General features: G+C 55.8%; 8 non-coding genes across 8 annotated transcripts; 4 read left to right on the top strand and 4 right to left on the bottom strand.

The window, feature by feature from the left end:
• The first annotated feature begins 848 nt into the window (after window positions 1-848).
• Window positions 849-1,012, top strand: LOC148634515 (U1 spliceosomal RNA). Its single transcript, XR_015933652.1, has one exon. It is a non-coding gene; the product is annotated as a U1 spliceosomal RNA (small nuclear RNA).
• A 636-nt stretch (window positions 1,013-1,648) lies between these two features.
• On the bottom strand, window positions 1,649-1,767 carry LOC148634514 (5S ribosomal RNA). Its single transcript, XR_015933514.1, has one exon. It is a non-coding gene; the product is annotated as a 5S ribosomal RNA (ribosomal RNA).
• A 1,775-nt stretch (window positions 1,768-3,542) lies between these two features.
• On the top strand, window positions 3,543-3,706 carry LOC148634513 (U1 spliceosomal RNA). The gene has a single exon (XR_015933644.1). It is a non-coding gene; the product is annotated as a U1 spliceosomal RNA (small nuclear RNA).
• A 636-nt stretch (window positions 3,707-4,342) lies between these two features.
• LOC148634512 (5S ribosomal RNA) lies at window positions 4,343-4,461 on the bottom strand. The gene has a single exon (XR_015933513.1). It is a non-coding gene; the product is annotated as a 5S ribosomal RNA (ribosomal RNA).
• A 1,775-nt stretch (window positions 4,462-6,236) lies between these two features.
• LOC148634511 (U1 spliceosomal RNA) lies at window positions 6,237-6,400 on the top strand. The gene has a single exon (XR_015933635.1). It is a non-coding gene; the product is annotated as a U1 spliceosomal RNA (small nuclear RNA).
• Window positions 6,401-7,036: 636 nt separating this feature from the next.
• LOC148634510 (5S ribosomal RNA) lies at window positions 7,037-7,155 on the bottom strand. Its single transcript, XR_015933506.1, has one exon. It is a non-coding gene; the product is annotated as a 5S ribosomal RNA (ribosomal RNA).
• Window positions 7,156-8,930: 1,775 nt separating this feature from the next.
• LOC148634509 (U1 spliceosomal RNA) lies at window positions 8,931-9,094 on the top strand. The gene has a single exon (XR_015933594.1). It is a non-coding gene; the product is annotated as a U1 spliceosomal RNA (small nuclear RNA).
• Window positions 9,095-9,730: 636 nt separating this feature from the next.
• On the bottom strand, window positions 9,731-9,849 carry LOC148634508 (5S ribosomal RNA). The gene has a single exon (XR_015933505.1). It is a non-coding gene; the product is annotated as a 5S ribosomal RNA (ribosomal RNA).
• Between the last annotated feature and the right edge of the window lie 5,445 nt (window positions 9,850-15,294).

Raw genomic sequence — 15,294 nt, 5'->3', positions numbered from 1 at the left:
CGGCACTTGAAAAGACCGACAAATGTCTCGTTCCCGCCGGAGCTGAATGTACCCGCATGTGTGGTGTCGTCTTCTTCCCCCGCCCCGCTGTGTTTGCTGTATTGTCTCTGAAGCCGGCCCCCCCGAGACGAGACGGGCTGTTCCTGTGCCCCAATTAACACTTTACAGGTGCCATTCCCCGGCATTGTGGCCATTGTCGGTGCTCACACGCGATAAGATAAGGCGGAGGAGAGCGGGGCATGCCCAGCGGCAGACATTCAAGGAGGGGGCAGTGCGAGGTGAGGTGAGGTGCGACACGCCGGAGCCCCGACGCAGCTAATGCGGAGCACTTGTTGGACTGGCATCGAAAGGACGCGTGCGCACGGAGCGAGCCTTCCCTGCGGCGGAGCGCGGGAACTTTCTCCCCCCCTCCCGCTGCAGGAGTTGTGTGCGCTGCAGCGGTGCCGAGAGAAAAGCACAGAAGGCAGCAGGCTCTGGAGAGCAGGTAAGAGACGGAGCCTTGTGGGCAGGCGAGCAGGCCCGTTTTTTGGAAATTGCTGAAAAGGTTTGTTCGGTGTGTGGCAGGCGCACGTCGCGAGCTTGCGTGGCGATCTGCCGGTCTGGAGTTATGCAAATGAGGCCGAATTGCATCCCGGGACATGCTGCGAATGCGCAACGGCGACTGCAGATGTGTAGGAAACGGCGCGCTCGTTTTCTCGTTTTGCCCACACTTTTGAGTGTTAGTGTGGCGTGTGAGTGTGTGAAAGAGTGGGCCCAGCAGGAGGCGGTGGCGTGCGGGGCGAGGAGGTGGCCTAGGCTGCGCGATTTGTGCTGTGGGTGCGGGCCGCTTGCAGGGGCCTGTTTAACTCATACTTACCTGGCAGGGGAGATACCTTGATCAAGAAGGAGGTTCACCCAGGGTGAGGCTCGGCCATTGCACTCCGGCTGTGCTGACCCCTGCGAATTCCCCAAATGTGGGAATCTCGACTGCATAATTTCTGGTAGTGGGGGACTGCGTTCGCGCTCTCCCCTGATGTGCTTGGTCCAAAATCAGATACGGGAGGGTTAGGACACCACGAGCTGCGTGGCTGCGGAAGGATCCCGGTTCGACAGGAGTGGACGCCGCTGCTGGTTCTCGCTGGCTTTTAGTTAGGGGTCCGGAGAAGCATCTCAAGCTAGTTCCACTACTCCTTCCGGACGTTCATTCCCTTTTCAAAGTCAGTCGTTTTGCTGTAGTCTGCGTTCTTTAGGCTGATTATCGAGGTTAGCCTTTATTTGGTCATGGGGGGCCTCGGTACTGTATGCTGAGTCTAAAGACAGTTTCACCCGTTTTCTGATTGCTCGGTTCTGTACCAGTGCAGACATGTCAAACAGTGAATGGCTGTACCTCTATTGTATCCGTGCTCAATGAATGAAATCGGTAACAAATGAATATATGTCTAGTTATACGAAAAACGAGTGGTTTATCGACTCATCTTCATTTGCAGATTTAGAGGCAGCTTCGATATTCGTTTTACAGACGGGTTTTTTTTTTTGAATATGGGTCACACACATGCCACAGCAACAAAACATCTCTAGAGATGAGGCTATAGATCACCTTTCCATCCTGCAGGTTTTCCTCCCAAAGCCTACGGCACCAACGGCGACCCCTGCTGGCCGGGAGAGCAAAAGCTTACAGCACCTGGTATTCCCAGGCAGTTTCCCATCCAAGTACTAACCAGGCCCGACGCTGCTTAGCTTCCGAGATCAGACGAGATCGGGCGTGTTCAGGGTGGTGTGGCCATAAGCGAAAGCCCCGGCGCCTGACTCGCTACTTGAAGCTGTGTGTGGCGGGGGTTCCGTGCCCCCCGAGCGGGACTGAAGGATCGTTCGTGTGCCACTCTTTGGAAAGGAGCTGCTTTCCAAATCGCATTGCGTGCCTGGATGTTGGCGAATGCGCTCCCTTGTGTTGGCTCGTCCCGCACTGGAGGAGGACAAACAATCTGCACGGAGGAGCACCAGGCAAGTCTTCACCAGACAAAAACCTCCAGTGCACAGCACTCTGGAAACATTTCGGGGCTTTCGCGTGTTTATTTCAGCACGTAAAGCGCACCGGTCCAACACGTCGGCCGGGCGCGCGGCGCCTCCGCCCTCTTGTGGCCTTGCGGCGTCAGAGCAAGAGGCTCCTTCTCGCTGCCCTTCCGCTGTGTTGCAGGACCCGGAGCGCGCACTTTGTGGGGGGCGGGGGACCGCGTTCGCGCTCTGCCCCCGGTCTCTTGCACGAGTACTAAATCTCACGGACAGGGGGGCCTCGTCATTGATTGTTACAGGTGAGACGGGGATTAGGAGGAGACCCCGACTGATGGGTAAAGGGGAGCACTTACACCAGAGGGACACCCCCGGCATCTCTTTTTGAGAGACGCCCTGGGGTTTCCTAATGGCCAAGGAGGGTCGGGACCTCGGTTTGACCTCTGTTTGTGCAGCAGAGTGTCGCCATCAGGAGGCTGGGGCGTAAGAGAGCCACACAGCCCGCAGGGTGAGCGCTCCCTACTGGTCCCAGTCACACCTCTTGCAGGAGCAGCAGCAACCGGAGCTTTTCCGGGGTGGAATCTCCCATCCGGGTGCCGGCCAGGCTCACACCTGCTGGGCTGCCCCGGGGGTGAGCCCAGTCGAGAGTCGCAGGGCCAGATCTAGTCACCGGGGAGAAACGATACAAGTGAAGGATTGCTCGGCTCTCGGCACTTGAAAAGACCGACAAATGTCTCGTTCCCGCCGGAGCTGAATGTACCCGCATGTGTGGTGTCGTCTTCTTCCCCCGCCCCGCTGTGTTTGCTGTATTGTCTCTGAAGCCGGCCCCCCCGAGACGAGACGGGCTGTTCCTGTGCCCCAATTAACACTTTACAGGTGCCATTCCCCGGCATTGTGGCCATTGTCGGTGCTCACACGCGATAAGATAAGGCGGAGGAGAGCGGGGCATGCCCAGCGGCAGACATTCAAGGAGGGGGCAGTGCGAGGTGAGGTGAGGTGCGACACGCCGGAGCCCCGACGCAGCTAATGCGGAGCACTTGTTGGACTGGCATCGAAAGGACGTGTGCGCACGGAGCGAGCCTTCCCTGCGGCGGAGCGCGGGAACTTTCTCCCCCCCTCCTGCTGCAGGAGTTGTGTGCGCTGCAGCGGTGCCGAGAGAAAAGCACAGAAGGCAGCAGGCTCTGGAGAGCAGGTAAGAGACGGAGCCTTGTGGGCAGGCGAGCAGGCCCGTTTTTTGGAAATTGCTGAAAAGGTTTGTTCGGTGTGTGGCAGGCGCACGTCGCGAGCTTGCGTGGCGATCTGCCGGTCTGGAGTTATGCAAATGAGGCCGAATTGCATCCCGGGACATGCTGCGAATGCGCAACGGCGACTGCAGATGTGTAGGAAACGGCGCGCTCGTTTTCTCGTTTTGCCCACACTTTTGAGTGTTAGTGTGGCGTGTGAGTGTGTGAAAGAGTGGGCCCAGCAGGAGGCGGTGGCGTGCGGGGCGAGGAGGTGGCCTAGGCTGCGCGATTTGTGCTGTGGGTGCGGGCCGCTTGCAGGGGCCTGTTTAACTCATACTTACCTGGCAGGGGAGATACCTTGATCAAGAAGGAGGTTCACCCAGGGTGAGGCTCGGCCATTGCACTCCGGCTGTGCTGACCCCTGCGAATTCCCCAAATGTGGGAATCTCGACTGCATAATTTCTGGTAGTGGGGGACTGCGTTCGCGCTCTCCCCTGATGTGCTTGGTCCAAAATCAGATACGGGAGGGTTAGGACACCACGAGCTGCGTGGCTGCGGAAGGATCCCGGTTCGACAGGAGTGGACGCCGCTGCTGGTTCTCGCTGGCTTTTAGTTAGGGGTCCGGAGAAGCATCTCAAGCTAGTTCCACTACTCCTTCCGGACGTTCATTCCCTTTTCAAAGTCAGTCGTTTTGCTGTAGTCTGCGTTCTTTAGGCTGATTATCGAGGTTAGCCTTTATTTGGTCATGGGGGGCCTCGGTACTGTATGCTGAGTCTAAAGACAGTTTCACCCGTTTTCTGATTGCTCGGTTCTGTACCAGTGCAGACATGTCAAACAGTGAATGGCTGTACCTCTATTGTATCCGTGCTCAATGAATGAAATCGGTAACAAATGAATATATGTCTAGTTATACGAAAAACGAGTGGTTTATCGACTCATCTTCATTTGCAGATTTAGAGGCAGCTTCGATATTCGTTTTACAGACGGGTTTTTTTTTTTGAATATGGGTCACACACATGCCACAGCAACAAAACATCTCTAGAGATGAGGCTATAGATCACCTTTCCATCCTGCAGGTTTTCCTCCCAAAGCCTACGGCACCAACGGCGACCCCTGCTGGCCGGGAGAGCAAAAGCTTACAGCACCTGGTATTCCCAGGCAGTTTCCCATCCAAGTACTAACCAGGCCCGACGCTGCTTAGCTTCCGAGATCAGACGAGATCGGGCGTGTTCAGGGTGGTGTGGCCATAAGCGAAAGCCCCGGCGCCTGACTCGCTACTTGAAGCTGTGTGTGGCGGGGGTTCCGTGCCCCCCGAGCGGGACTGAAGGATCGTTCGTGTGCCACTCTTTGGAAAGGAGCTGCTTTCCAAATCGCATTGCGTGCCTGGATGTTGGCGAATGCGCTCCCTTGTGTTGGCTCGTCCCGCACTGGAGGAGGACAAACAATCTGCACGGAGGAGCACCAGGCAAGTCTTCACCAGACAAAAACCTCCAGTGCACAGCACTCTGGAAACATTTCGGGGCTTTCGCGTGTTTATTTCAGCACGTAAAGCGCACCGGTCCAACACGTCGGCCGGGCGCGCGGCGCCTCCGCCCTCTTGTGGCCTTGCGGCGTCAGAGCAAGAGGCTCCTTCTCGCTGCCCTTCCGCTGTGTTGCAGGACCCGGAGCGCGCACTTTGTGGGGGGCGGGGGACCGTGTTCGCGCTCTGCCCCCGGTCTCTTGCGCGAGTACTAAATCTCACGGACAGGGGGGCCTCGTCATTGATTGTTACAGGTGAGACGGGGATTAGGAGGAGACCCCGACTGATGGGTAAAGGGGAGCACTTACACCAGAGGGACACCCCCGGCATCTCTTTTTGAGAGACGCCCTGGGGTTTCCTAATGGCCAAGGAGGGTCGGGACCTCGGTTTGACCTCTGTTTGTGCAGCAGAGTGTCGCCATCAGGAGGCTGGGGCGTAAGAGAGCCACACAGCCCGCAGGGTGAGCGCTCCCTACTGGTCCCAGTCACACCTCTTGCAGGAGCAGCAGCAACCGGAGCTTTTCCGGGGTGGAATCTCCCATCCGGGTGCCGGCCAGGCTCACACCTGCTGGGCTGCCCCGGGGGTGAGCCCAGTCGAGAGTCGCAGGGCCAGATCTAGTCACCGGGGAGAAACGATACAAGTGAAGGATTGCTCGGCTCTCTGCACTTGAAAAGACCGACAAATGTCTCGTTCCCGCCGGAGCTGAATGTACCCGCATGTGTGGTGTCGTCTTCTTCCCCCGCCCCGCTGTGTTTGCTGTATTGTCTCTGAAGCCGGCCCCCCCGAGACGAGACGGGCTGTTCCTGTGCCCCAATTAACACTTTACAGGTGCCATTCCCCGGCATTGTGGCCATTGTCGGTGCTCACACGCGATAAGATAAGGCGGAGGAGAGCGGGGCATGCCCAGCGGCAGACATTCAAGGAGGGGGCAGTGCGAGGTGAGGTGAGGTGCGACACGCCGGAGCCCCGACGCAGCTAATGCGGAGCACTTGTTGGACTGGCATCGAAAGGACGTGTGCGCACGGAGCGAGCCTTCCCTGCGGCGGAGCGCGGGAACTTTCTCCCCCCCTCCCGCTGCAGGAGTTGTGTGCGCTGCAGCGGTGCCGAGAGAAAAGCACAGAAGGCAGCAGGCTCTGGAGAGCAGGTAAGAGACGGAGCCTTGTGGGCAGGCGAGCAGGCCCGTTTTTTGGAAATTGCTGAAAAGGTTTGTTCGGTGTGTGGCAGGCGCACGTCGCGAGCTTGCGTGGCGATCTGCCGGTCTGGAGTTATGCAAATGAGGCCGAATTGCATCCCGGGACATGCTGCGAATGCGCAACGGCGACTGCAGATGTGTAGGAAACGGCGCGCTCGTTTTCTCGTTTTGCCCACACTTTTGAGTGTTAGTGTGGCGTGTGAGTGTGTGAAAGAGTGGGCCCAGCAGGAGGCGGTGGCGTGCGGGGCGAGGAGGTGGCCTAGGCTGCGCGATTTGTGCTGTGGGTGCGGGCCGCTTGCAGGGGCCTGTTTAACTCATACTTACCTGGCAGGGGAGATACCTTGATCAAGAAGGAGGTTCACCCAGGGTGAGGCTCGGCCATTGCACTCCGGCTGTGCTGACCCCTGCGAATTCCCCAAATGTGGGAATCTCGACTGCATAATTTCTGGTAGTGGGGGACTGCGTTCGCGCTCTCCCCTGATGTGCTTGGTCCAAAATCAGATACGGGAGGGTTAGGACACCACGAGCTGCGAGGCTGCGGAAGGATCCCGGTTCGACAGGAGTGGACGCCGCTGCTGGTTCTCGCTGGCTTTTAGTTAGGGGTCCGGAGAAGCATCTCAAGCTAGTTCCACTACTCCTTCCGGACGTTCATTCCCTTTTCAAAGTCAGTCGTTTTGCTGTAGTCTGCGTTCTTTAGGCTGATTATCGAGGTTAGCCTTTATTTGGTCATGGGGGGCCTCGGTACTGTATGCTGAGTCTAAAGACAGTTTCACCCGTTTTCTGATTGCTCGGTTCTGTACCAGTGCAGACATGTCAAACAGTGAATGGCTGTACCTCTATTGTATCCGTGCTCAATGAATGAAATCGGTAACAAATGAATATATGTCTAGTTATACGAAAAACGAGTGGTTTATCGACTCATCTTCATTTGCAGATTTAGAGGCAGCTTCGATATTCGTTTTACAGACGGGTTTTTTTTTTTGAATATGGGTCACACACATGCCACAGCAACAAAACATCTCTAGAGATGAGGCTATAGATCACCTTTCCATCCTGCAGGTTTTCCTCCCAAAGCCTACGGCACCAACGGCGACCCCTGCTGGCCGGGAGAGCAAAAGCTTACAGCACCTGGTATTCCCAGGCAGTCTCCCATCCAAGTACTAACCAGGCCCGACGCTGCTTAGCTTCCGAGATCAGACGAGATCGGGCGTGTTCAGGGTGGTGTGGCCGTAAGCGAAAGCCCCGGCGCCTGACTCGCTACTTGAAGCTGTGTGTGGCGGGGGTTCCGTGCCCCCCGAGCGGGACTGAAGGATCGTTCGTGTGCCACTCTTTGGAAAGGAGCTGCTTTCCAAATCGCATTGCGTGCCTGGATGTTGGCGAATGCGCTCCCTTGTGTTGGCTCGTCCCGCACTGGAGGAGGACAAACAATCTGCACGGAGGAGCACCAGGCAAGTCTTCACCAGACAAAAACCTCCAGTGCACAGCACTCTGGAAACATTTCGGGGCTTTCGCGTGTTTATTTCAGCACGTAAAGCGCACCGGTCCAACACGTCGGCCGGGCGCGCGGCGCCTCCGCCCTCTTGTGGCCTTGCGGCGTCAGAGCAAGAGGCTCCTTCTCGCTGCCCTTCCGCTGTGTTGCAGGACCCGGAGCGCGCACTTTGTGGGGGGCGGGGGACCGCGTTCGCGCTCTGCCCCCGGTCTCTTGCGCGAGTACTAAATCTCACGGACAGGGGGGCCTCGTCATTGATTGTTACAGGTGAGACGGGGATTAGGAGGAGACCCCGACTGATGGGTAAAGGGGAGCACTTACACCAGAGGGACACCCCCGGCATCTCTTTTTGAGAGACGCCCTGGGGTTTCCTAATGGCCAAGGAGAGTCGGGACCTCGGTTTGACCTCTGTTTGTGCAGCAGAGTGTCGCCATCAGGAGGCTGGGGCGTAAGAGAGCCACACAGCCCGCAGGGTGAGCGCTCCCTACTGGTCCCAGTCACACCTCTTGCAGGAGCAGCAGCAACCGGAGCTTTTCCGGGGTGGAATATCCCATCCGGGTGCCGGCCAGGCTCACACCTGCTGGGCTGCCCCGGGGGTGAGCCCAGTCGAGAGTCGCAGGGCCAGATCTAGTCACCGGGGAGAAACGATACAAGTGAAGGATTGCTCGGCTCTCGGCACTTGAAAAGACCGACAAATGTCTCGTTCCCGCCGGAGCTGAATGTACCCGCATGTGTGGTGTCGTCTTCTTCCCCCGCCCCGCTGTGTTTGCTGTATTGTCTCTGAAGCCGGCCCCCCCGAGACGAGACGGGCTGTTCCTGTGCCCCAATTAACACTTTACAGGTGCCATTCCCCGGCATTGTGGCCATTGTCGGTGCTCACACGCGATAAGATAAGGCGGAGGAGAGCGGGGCATGCCCAGCGGCAGACATTCAAGGAGGGGGCAGTGCGAGGTGAGGTGAGGTGCGACACGCCGGAGCCCCGACGCAGCTAATGCGGAGCACTTGTTGGACTGGCATCGAAAGGACGTGTGCGCACGGAGCGAGCCTTCCCTGCGGCGGAGCGCGGGAACTTTCTCCCCCCCTCCCGCTGCAGGAGTTGTGTGCGCTGCAGCGGTGCCGAGAGAAAAGCACAGAAGGCAGCAGGCTCTGGAGAGCAGGTAAGAGACGGAGCCTTGTGGGCAGGCGAGCAGGCCCGTTTTTTGGAAATTGCTGAAAAGGTTTGTTCGGTGTGTGGCAGGCGCACGTCGCGAGCTTGCGTGGCGATCTGCCGGTCTGGAGTTATGCAAATGAGGCCGAATTGCATCCCGGGACATGCTGCGAATGCGCAACGGCGACTGCAGATGTGTAGGAAACAGCGCGCTCGTTTTCTCGTTTTGCCCACACTTTTGAGTGTTAGTGTGGCGTGTGAGTGTGTGAAAGAGTGGGCCCAGCAGGAGGCGGTGGCGTGCGGGGCGAGGAGGTGGCCTAGGCTGCGCGATTTGTGCTGTGGGTGCGGGCCGCTTGCAGGGGCCTGTTTAACTCATACTTACCTGGCAGGGGAGATACCTTGATCAAGAAGGAGGTTCACCCAGGGTGAGGCTCGGCCATTGCACTCCGGCTGTGCTGACCCCTGCGAATTCCCCAAATGTGGGAATCTCGACTGCATAATTTCTGGTAGTGGGGGACTGCGTTCGCGCTCTCCCCTGATGTGCTTGGTCCAAAATCAGATACGGGAGGGTTAGGACACCACGAGCTGCGTGGCTGCGGAAGGATCCCGGTTCGACAGGAGTGGACGCCGCTGCTGGTTCTTGCTGGCTTTTAGTTAGGGGTCCGGAGAAGCATCTCAAGCTAGTTCCACTACTCCTTCCGGACGTTCATTCCCTTTTCAAAGTCAGTCGTTTTGCTGTAGTCTGCGTTCTTTAGGCTGATTATCGAGGTTAGCCTTTATTTGGTCATGGGGGGCCTCGGTACTGTATGCTGAGTCTAAAGACAGTTTCACCCGTTTTCTGATTGCTCGGTTCTGTACCAGTGCAGACATGTCAAACAGTGAATGGCTGTACCTCTATTGTATCCGTGCTCAATGAATGAAATCGGTAACAAATGAATATATGTCTAGTTATACGAAAAACGAGTGGTTTATCGACTCATCTTCATTTGCAGATTTAGAGGCAGCTTCGATATTCGTTTTACAGACGGGTTTTTTTTTTTGAATATGGGTCACACACATGCCACAGCAACAAAACATCTCTAGAGATGAGGCTATAGATCACCTTTCCATCCTGCAGGTTTTCCTCCCAAAGCCTACGGCACCAACGGCGACCCCTGCTGGCCGGGAGAGCAAAAGCTTACAGCACCTGGTATTCCCAGGCAGTCTCCCATCCAAGTACTAACCAGGCCCGACGCTGCTTAGCTTCCGAGATCAGACGAGATCGGGCGTGTTCAGGGTGGTGTGGCCGTAAGCGAAAGCCCCGGCGCCTGACTCGCTACTTGAAGCTGTGTGTGGCGGGGGTTCCGTGCCCCCCGAGCGGGACTGAAGGATCGTTCGTGTGCCACTCTTTGGAAAGGAGCTGCTTTCCAAATCGCATTGCGTGCCTGGATGTTGGCGAATGCGCTCCCTTGTGTTGGCTCGTCCCGCACTGGAGGAGGACAAACAATCTGCACGGAGGAGCACCAGGCAAGTCTTCACCAGACAAAAACCTCCAGTGCACAGCACTCTGGAAACATTTCGGGGCTTTCGCGTGTTTATTTCAGCACGTAAAGCGCACCGGTCCAACACGTCGGCCGGGCGCGCGGCGCCTCCGCCCTCTTGTGGCCTTGCGGCGTCAGAGCAAGAGGCTCCTTCTCGCTGCCCTTCCGCTGTGTTGCAGGACCCGGAGCGCGCACTTTGTGGGGGGCGGGGGACCGCGTTCGCGCTCTGCCCCCGGTCTCTTGCGCGAGTACTAAATCTCACGGACAGGGGGGCCTCGTCATTGATTGTTACAGGTGAGACGGGGATTAGGAGGAGACCCCGACTGATGGGTAAAGGGGAGCACTTACACCAGAGGGACACCCCCGGCATCTCTTTTTGAGAGACGCCCTGGGGTTTCCTAATGGCCAAGGAGGGTCGGGACCTCGGTTTGACCTCTGTTTGTGCAGCAGAGTGTCGCCATCAGGAGGCTGGGGCGTAAGAGAGCCACACAGCCCGCAGGGTGAGCGCTCCCTACTGGTCCCAGTCACACCTCTTGCAGGAGCAGCAGCAACCGGAGCTTTTCCGGGGTGGAATCTCCCATCCGGGTGCCGGCCAGGCTCACACCTGCTGGGCTGCCCCGGGGGTGAGCCCAGTCGAGAGTCGCAGGGCCAGATCTAGTCACCGGGGAGAAACGATACAAGTGAAGGATTGCTCGGCTCTCGGCACTTGAAAAGACCGACAAATGTCTCGTTCCCGCCGGAGCTGAATGTACCCGCATGTGTGGTGTCGTCTTCTTCCCCCGCCCCGCTGTGTTTGCTGTATTGTCTCTGAAGCCGGCCCCCCCGAGACGAGACGGGCTGTTCCTGTGCCCCAATTAACACTTTACAGGTGCCATTCCCCGGCATTGTGGCCATTGTCGGTGCTCACACGCGATAAGATAAGGCGGAGGAGAGCGGGGCATGCCCAGCGGCAGACATTCAAGGAGGGGGCAGTGCGAGGTGAGGTGAGGTGCGACACGCCGGAGCCCCGACGCAGCTAATGCGGAGCACTTGTTGGACTGGCATCGAAAGGACGCGTGCGCACGGAGCGAGCCTTCCCTGCGGCGGAGCGCGGGAACTTTCTCCCCCCCTCCCGCTGCAGGAGTTGTGTGCGCTGCAGCGGTGCCGAGAGAAAAGCACAGAAGGCAGCAGGCTCTGGAGAGCAGGTAAGAGACGGAGCCTTGTGGGCAGGCGAGCAGGCCCGTTTTTTGGAAATTGCTGAAAAGGTTTGTTCGGTGTGTGGCAGGCGCACGTCGCGAGCTTGCGTGGCGATCTGCCGGTCTGGAGTTATGCAAATGAGGCCGAATTGCATCCCGGGACATGCTGCGAATGCGCAACGGCGACTGCAGATGTGTAGGAAACGGCGCGCTCGTTTTCTCGTTTTGCCCACACTTTTGAGTGTTAGTGTGGCGTGTGAGTGTGTGAAAGAGTGGGCCCAGCAGGAGGCGGTGGCGTGCGGGGCGAGGAGGTGGCCTAGGCTGCGCGATTTGTGCTGTGGGTGCGGGCCGCTTGCAGGGGCCTGTTTAACTCATACTTACCTGGCAGGGGAGATACCTTGATCAGCCTGTAGGTGGAGTAGTTGGATTGTTTTTCTTTTGTTGGAAGCAGTGTTCGATTTGCGGTTTTTGAAATGGCAACCTTTGGATCCCGTAAGAATGCTGTACGTTTTGAGCTCTTGGATGACCTCTTCATGGATCGTATGCAGTTCAGCAGAAAAGTGTTACAGAAGGAACTTGGCTTTGAACCTCGGCACTTGGATTTCATCTTCGCTCTCCCAGGTCAGAAAGCATTTGAGGTTGTATTTGCTACCTATCCTCTGTTTGAACAATGCGTGGATGTGTTTGAGGCAAAAAGAGGCAAAGTTCCTGCACTTGAGAAGATCAACTTGCAGCCTCTGACACAGAGAGAGAGGAAAACGGTGCATGTTGTTATGTTCTCGGAACTGGCAAAGACGGAGGACATTCACACCTGGCTTAACCAGTACTGCACCGTCCACCATGGAACTGAGGTTAGAGATGTTGATGGTATAAAAACAGGAGCAAGGAAATTCGAGGTTCGCTTGCTACCGGACAGCGTAAATGGAGGCTTAAGGCACCTGCCCTCTACAATCCGGCTGGGCGCCTGCAATGGCTATGTGTTTTATGTGGGACAACCAAAGGTGTGTCGGCGCTGTGGTGCTGTGGGACACCTGGCATCGTCCTGCACTGTGAAATGCTGCAAGACCTGTGGCAAACAGGGACATTTAGCCTCTGACTGTTCAATGCTGCCAAAGTGCAATTTATGTGGCTCGGAAGGACACGTTTTTAAGAACTGCCCTCACGCCTACGCCAATAAACTCAAAATGAGAAAGGATGAGGCAGTGCTTGTTTCAGCCAAACCGGCCCGAAAATCCAAAGCAAACAACAAGTCAAACAAAGAACCCTTGTTGGACAAAGACTCTCAGCCTCCAGCCAGGATCAGTCCTGCTGTGGCTCCGGGGCTGGTGGAAGAGAAATCCACTACGCCCCCACAACCGCAGACTGCACCAGACAAGCACGAGGGTTTGAAAACCCCCGAGAACAGCGAGGACCCCTCCCCCACTCCTGCTCCTCAGAACGAGGGCCAGTGTGGGGCCCCCCGGTGGAGCGGGTCCAGCGAGGATACCCAGGATTCAGCGGAGCTGCTTTTCTCAGACTCTGCAAGTGCTACAGATGCCCTCCTCTCCTCCATCCAGTCCATCACGGAGGATCTGCAGCAGCTGGTGGGTGAGGGGGAAGAGGAGACTGGTGCATCGGCTGCACCCCTTTCCCCTCAGTGCTCCCAGGAGCTGGACTTGAGGAAAAGAAAAAATGACTCTGTTTTCTCCCCGAGCGAGGAGGAAGGAGAGCATGGCGATGGGGACAGCTGGAACCTCTCCATCCCTCCCTCTACCCCCTTCCTTGAAATGGACTCTGTGAACGCTTTTACTGCTGCCACCCTGATGAAGGCTCATTCAGAGGATGGCTGGCAGGAAATTGGTAAGAAGAAAAAGAAAAAGAAAAAGGTAACAGGTGAGACCGAAGAGAAATGTGTTTTGTAAAGACTGGTTCCACTTTCTTATGTAATATGGCTCTTAACATAATTTCTCTTAACACAAGAGGTATCAATGACAGAGTTAAATGCCAGTCTGTCTTTGATTACCTCCAGCAGAGAGAGGGAGATGTGTTGATGTTGCAGGAGTGTGCTTTAGCCTATCAAGAGAGGTATAAAAGTTTTGAAGATAGGTGGGATAAAGGGCCTTCTGTTTGGTCAGGGGACAATAACAACAGAGCCTCTGGCGTGGCCATTCTTTTCAAAGGATGGGCATTCAAATTGAAAAGTATTCAGAGGGTCATAGATGGCAGGTTGCTGTGTGTGGATGTGGAATGGGGGACCGTTAACCTGCGGCTAATCAATGTGTATTGCCCTACTGACGTAGGAGGAAGGGTGGAGCTACTCAAGGCACTCTCCCCCCTATTGTTATGCAGCACAGACGTGATAGTGGGAGGGGATTTTAATTGTATCTTAGAGCACACAGACAGGCAGTCTAGCTCGCCGATAAAATTGGATTCCAGCTCACTGGCCCTGCAAAACTTAGTTCAAGACTTTAAACTCTCAGACACATATAGATGTATATATCCCACAACAGCAGGATATACATGGTCAGGGAGGAATAGCAGCTCCAGAATTGACTATTGCTTTGCCTCAGAGAGAGTGAAAGTTGTTGGGGTCACTCTTCAGCCTGTCTTCTTCTCAGATCATCAGGCTTTAGGGTGTAGAGTGGAACTCCAGGGCGGGACTGTCTTTGGCCCAGGCCTCTGGAAACTCAACACAAAACTGCTAGAGAACGAGGAGGTAGTATCCCGCTACAAGGAGAAACTATCACAGTGGCTGTCCTTGCAGTGTCTGTACGGGTCAGTAGGAGAGTGGTGGGAGGAGGTGAAGGTGAGGACAAAGGCCTTTTTCATGGCTGAGGGAAGGAAGGCTGCTGCCAGACGGAGAGGAGTGCTAGCCAGGAAACAGAGGCAGCTGCAGCGTCTCTACACGATGCTGCACAGTGGCTTCGATGTGCTCGAGGATATCGCCCTTTTAAAAAAGGACATCCGGAGCATAGCCGAAGAAAGTAGTCGAGGAGTGCTGTTAAGAAGCAGAGTGCAGTTCTTGGAAGAAAATGAGAAGTGTACTCGCTTCTTTTTCAGGAAAGTGGTAGGCTCCAAGACTGTCATGGAAAGTGTAGTTGATGAGGAGGGACGAGAGAGAACAGAGCCGAGTGCTATCCTCTCCTGCACCGAGGCCTTCTACTCAAGACTGTACAGCTCTACAGAGGTAAAGGATGAAGATATTCATTTTTTTACCTCAAAGCTAGAAAACATTTTGAGTGAAGAAGATAGGGAAGTACTTGAGAGGGATTTGACAGTAGAAGAGCTGAGACAGGCTATGGAGAGCTTACAGAAGGGAAAAACTCCGGGTGCTGACGGGCTCCCTAAAGAATTTTATTGCACCTTTTGGGATCTGCTTCAGGATCCGCTACTGCTCCTATTCGAGGAAAGCTACAAGACAGAATTGCTGCCTGACTCCTTAAGAGAAGGCACTATCTCTCTCTTGTTTAAGAAAGGAGCAAAAAATGACATAAAGAACTGGAGACCCCTCAGCCTGTTAGGCGTGGACACTAAGATCCTGTCCAAAGCCCTTTTCCTGCGCCTACAAAATGTAGTGGCCTCACTGGTAGGGAAAGAACAGACTTGTGGGATAGCAGGACGCCTGATGAGCGACAACCTGGCCTTGTTGAGGGATGTCTGTCTGTACTCTGAGGATCGCTCCCTCCCTCTGTGCATTTTAGGTGTAGACCTAGAAAAGGCCTTTGACCGCCTAAACCGGCAGTACTTAACATCGGTACTTGAGCACATGAAGTTTGGCCCCATCATGAGAAAGTGGATTAACCTGCTGTACACAGGTAGCAACAGCAGAGTCATGGTTAATGGCAATAGATCACGCACCTTTGAAGTCTGTTCAGGGGTGAGGCAGGGCTGCCCATTATCCCCCTTGTTATTCGTTTTGGCTATGGAGCCCTTAGCCTGTGCCTTGCGCCAGGATCAGGCCATTAATGGGATACCAGTGCCTGGAAGTGGGGGAGGAGAGGTAAAGACATCTCTATACATGGATGACGTCACCCTGCTCCTCTCTGACAATGCCTCAATTAGCA

Source organism: Lepisosteus platostomus, unplaced genomic scaffold (genome assembly GCF_059453375.1).
Source record: "Lepisosteus platostomus isolate fLepPlt1 unplaced genomic scaffold, fLepPlt1.hap1 Scaffold_32_H1, whole genome shotgun sequence".
NCBI classification, from domain to species: Eukaryota; Metazoa; Chordata; class Actinopteri; order Semionotiformes; family Lepisosteidae; genus Lepisosteus; species Lepisosteus platostomus.
This window is presented reverse-complemented; position numbering and strand designations above follow the sequence as displayed.